We start from the raw sequence: 4,453 nt of genomic DNA, 5'->3' as shown, positions 1-4,453 counted from the left end.
ATGGGTTGTATAACTTTTTTCCAAAAATTTTAAGAAAACACCATATTTTGGGTTTTCCAAAAATGTGAGAAGGAAAAAAAAAGGCATAGTATGTCGTTTGTTGTCAAAAATGGTCAAATTTTAAAATGCCTAAAAATGATTAAAATGGGTCAATTATCGTCTGTTGATACATGTAGTAGGATAGTTTGTCCAAAATTAACGAGAAAACACCATATTATGGGGCTTTAGGGCCGTTTTTTTTTTTAATTAACCAATTATTGTTTATTTAAATTGGAAAAAGTCAGGCAAACCGGAGCGAACCCGGGGAAAACCTGTATAACAATCCCACTCCCCCATTTTGGATTTTTTTTTAAATGAACCAATTATTGTTTACTTAAATTGGAAAAAGTCAGGCAAACCGGAGCGAACCCGGGGAAAACCTGTATAACAACGCCACTCCCCCATTTTGGATTTTTATTTTTTTATTAACCAACTATTGTTTAGTTAAATTGGAAAAAGTCAGGCAAACCGGAGCGAACCCGGGGAAAACCTGTATCACAACCCCCCATCCCACCCCCATTTTGGATTTTTTTTAAATTAACCAATTATTGTTTATTTAAATTGGAAAAAGTCAGGCAAACCGGAGCGAACCCGGGGAAAACCTGTATAACAATCCCACTCCCCCATTTTGGATTTTTTTTTTTTATTAACCAACTATTGTTTAGTTAAATTGGAAAAAGTCAGGCAAACCGGAGCGAACCCGGGGAAAACCTGTATCACAACCCCCCATCCCACCCCCATTTTGGATTTTTATTTTTTTATTAACCAACTATTGTTTAGTTAAATTGGAAAAAGTCAGGCAAACCGGAGCGAACCCGGGGAAAACCTGTATCACAACCCCCCATCCCACCCCCATTTTGGATTTTTTTTTTTAATTAACCAATTATTGTTTATTTAAATTGGAAAAAATCCACCCCCATTTAGTCTGATCCTCAGGTCTTACCATCCTGGTGACATCAGTCTGATCCTCTGACCAGAGAAACTGTCATCGCTTGATGATTCAACAACAAAGTGACTGTCATCGCTTGATGATGCAAAGCTCTCATCACTTAAGGACTCGCGAGCAGTGTGGTAGGAGCTGTCGTCACTTAAGGACTCGCAAGCAGTGTGGTAGGAGCTGTCGTCACTTAAGGACTCTAAAGCAGTGTGATAGGAGCTGTCGTCACTTAAGGACTCTAAAGCAGTGTGGTAGGAGCTGTCGTCACTTAAGGACTCGCAAGCAGTGTGGTAGGAGCTGTCGTCGCTTAAGGACTCGCAAGCAGTGTGGTAGGAGCTGTCGTCGCTTAAGGACTCGCAAGCAGTGTGGTAGGAGCTGTCGTCGCTTAAGGACTCGCGAGCAGTGTGGTAGGAGCTGTCGTCGCTTAAGGACTCGCGAGCAGTGTGGTAGGAGCTGTCGTCGCTTAAGGACTCGCGAGCAGTGTGGTAGGAGCTGTCGTCGCTTAAGGACTCGCGAGCAGTGTGGTAGGAGCTGTCGTCGCTTAAGGACTCGCGAGCAGTGTGGTAGGAGCTGTCGTCGCTTAAGGACTCGCGAGCAGTGTGGTAGGAGCTGTCGTCGCTTAAGGACTCGCGAGCAGTGTGGTAGGAGCTGTCGTCGCTTAAGGACTCGCGAGCAGTGTGGTAGGAGCTGTCGTCGCTTAAGGACTCGCGAGCAGTGTGGTAGGAGCTGTCGTCGCTTAAGGACTCGCGAGCAGTGTGGTAGGAGCTGTCGTCGCTTAAGGACTCGCGAGCAGTGTGGTAGGAGCTGTCGTCGCTTAAGGACTCGCGAGCAGTGTGGTAGGAGCTGTCGTCGCTTAAGGACTCGCGAGCAGTGTGGTAGGAGCTGTCGTCGCTTAAGGACTCGCGAGCAGTGTGGTAGGAGCTGTCGTCGCTTAAGGACTCGCGAGCAGTGTGGTAGGAGCTGTCGTCGCTTAAGGACTCGCGAGCAGTGTGGTAGGAGCTGTCGTCGCTTAAGGACTCGCGAGCAGTGTGGTAGGAGCTGTCGTCGCTTAAGGACTCGCGAGCAGTGTGGTAGGAGCTGTCGTCGCTTAAGGACTCGCGAGCAGTGTGGTAGGAGCTGTCGTCGCTTAAGGACTCGCAAGCGGTGTGGTAGGAGCTGTCGTCACTTAAGGACTCGCAAGCGGTGTGGTAGGAGCTGTCGTCACTTAAGGACTCGCAAGCGGTGTGGTAGGAGCTGTCGTCACTTAAGGACTCGCAAGCGGTGTGGTAGGAGCTGTCGTCACTTAAGGACTCGCGAGCGGTGTGGTAGGAGCTGTCGTCACTTAAGGACTCGCGAGCAGTGTGGTAGGAGCTGTCGTCACTTAAGGACTCGCAAGCGGTGTGGTAGGAGCTGTCGTCAGCTATTGTCTGGTCTCCGTTCTCCACTTGGCTTTCGAGGTCTTTCTTAGTTATCCGATTTTTCTTCTCTGCATTTTTAAATTGGGCAGACTCAGCAGTAATATTTTCATTGTTCTGACACAAATCCAACATCTCTCCTTCTAGCTTTCTCGTGGCACTGTTGTCTTTCTCTGTGCTTTCCTTTATTCCTTCTGTTACTGATGTCAGAGTCTTGACCAATTGTTGCATCGCATTATTTTGGCTGTTAACTTGGTTTTGAAGAGCATGTTCACTCTCAGTCTGTCTTTCCTTTCTCAAAGACTTAAGTTCAGTCCTCAAACTCAAATTCTTCTTTTTGACTTTGTCCCTCTGCTTTCTCACCCCTGTAAGCACACACTTAAGGGCCAATAACTCTTTTCTCAAGTATTCATTCTCCTGCTCCACAAGGCGGTATGTTTGTTGAATGTTGTTAGCACCCAAATTGGGACTATTTAAGTAATGTTCCACTCCTGGATCCACCCTAGATACTGACATATTTGGCTCTGCCATATCTGAACCTGTGTTTTGTAGATAATTGCCTCTTACGTCTTCCTGGCACTCTCAAATGCTGTTCTTAGAAAATTGCCAGACTTGAAGGTTTTTCCTCTAAGCTCTGTGATGTCATTTTGACATCACATGAAAATGCTTTGATTTAGAATGTGATGTCATAGCTCTGTGATGTCATTTTGGAAAAAAATGCTTTGATGTTCTACGTGATGTCATTGCTCCGTGATGTCATAGCTCTGTGATGTCATAGCTCCATAGGCGGTCGGAACATCATCGGTTACCATGGTTACGCCTCCAAGCAAAGCTCAGCAAATGGAATGTTGTTTTTTTGTTTTTTTTGAAAACCTTTATTGTTCACCTGTGAAACAGAAGTTTACATCCAGCATTTAGATTTAACGTCTCAGCTCACTGAAAAACATTCTGAACAACTGAACTGTAACTGTCTTCACACTCAGAGCAGGAAAAAATGCTCCTTAAGCCATATGCGTACTTCAGAGATTCTTTATTGCACACATTGTAAATTTACCGTGATATAAAAAAAAAGAATCTTTAATTCATGTATACAAATTCATATGTGCTAAATATTTGTCAATGTGTCTTTTTTAAGTAATTTAGTTTTTTTTCTGTCATTTTGTGTCTTTTTTGGTCTTTTTGTGTCTTTTTTTAAAATCAATTTGTGTCTTTTTTGGTATTTCTGTGTATTTTATTTTAGTCATTTTGTGTCTTTTTTGTAATTTTGTCTTTTTGTTAGTAATTTTGTCTCTTTTTTGGTCATTTTGTGTCTTTTTTTGGTCATTTTGTGTCTTTTTGTTAGTAATTTTGCGTCTGTTTTGTTAATTTTGTGTCTTTTTTAAGTAATTAATTTTTTTCTGTCATTTTGTGTCTTAAAATAATTTTGTCTTTTTTTAGTAATTTTGTGTATTTTTTGGTAATTTTATGTCTTTTCTTTTAGTATTTTGTGTCTCTTTAAAATAATTTTGTCTTTTTTTAGTAATTTTGTGTATTTTTTGGTAATTTTATGTCTTTTCTTTTAGTATTTTGTGTCTCTTTAAAATAATTTTGTCTTTTTTTAGTAATTTTTTGTATTTTTTAAGTAATTTAGTTTTTTTCTATCATTTTGTGTCATTTTTGGTCATTTTGTGTCTTTTTTGGGTAAATTTTGTCCAAAAATGACCCCCTAAATGTCAAAAAAAGTCACATGGTGCATGTCGTTTTTTGTCAAAAATGGTCAAGATTTGAAATGGGTCAATTATAATCTTTTCCATCATCATTGCTCATCCAATCCATCCTTTTTCTTTACACACAAGTGAACACACCATGCAGGTAAGGCATTACTGTGACCGTGGATCTACGTGGGGGGGGGTTTGGTTTTTTGCTCAAGGGCACTGCAGTTGTTGACCTGTCAGTCCTGGCATTTGAACCGGCAACCATCCTGTTAAAAGCTCAATTTCTAACCTGTAAGCCACAGATGCCCAAATAGTATTTCCCATACCGGGAGTCGAACCCGGGCCGCCTGGGTGAAAACCAGGAATCCTAACCGCTAGACCATATGGGA

At 41.9% G+C, this 4,453-nt stretch overlaps 1 non-coding gene across 1 annotated transcript; it reads right to left on the bottom strand.

Annotated features, from left to right (window-relative positions):
* Nucleotides 1-4,381: 4,381 nt before the first annotated feature.
* On the bottom strand, nt 4,382-4,453 carry trnae-uuc (transfer RNA glutamic acid (anticodon UUC)). The gene has a single exon. It is a non-coding gene; the product is annotated as a tRNA-Glu (tRNA).

This window comes from Centropristis striata, chromosome 18 (assembly GCF_030273125.1).
Source record: "Centropristis striata isolate RG_2023a ecotype Rhode Island chromosome 18, C.striata_1.0, whole genome shotgun sequence".
NCBI lineage: Eukaryota > Metazoa > Chordata > Actinopteri > Perciformes > Serranidae > Centropristis > Centropristis striata.
This window is presented reverse-complemented; position numbering and strand designations above follow the sequence as displayed.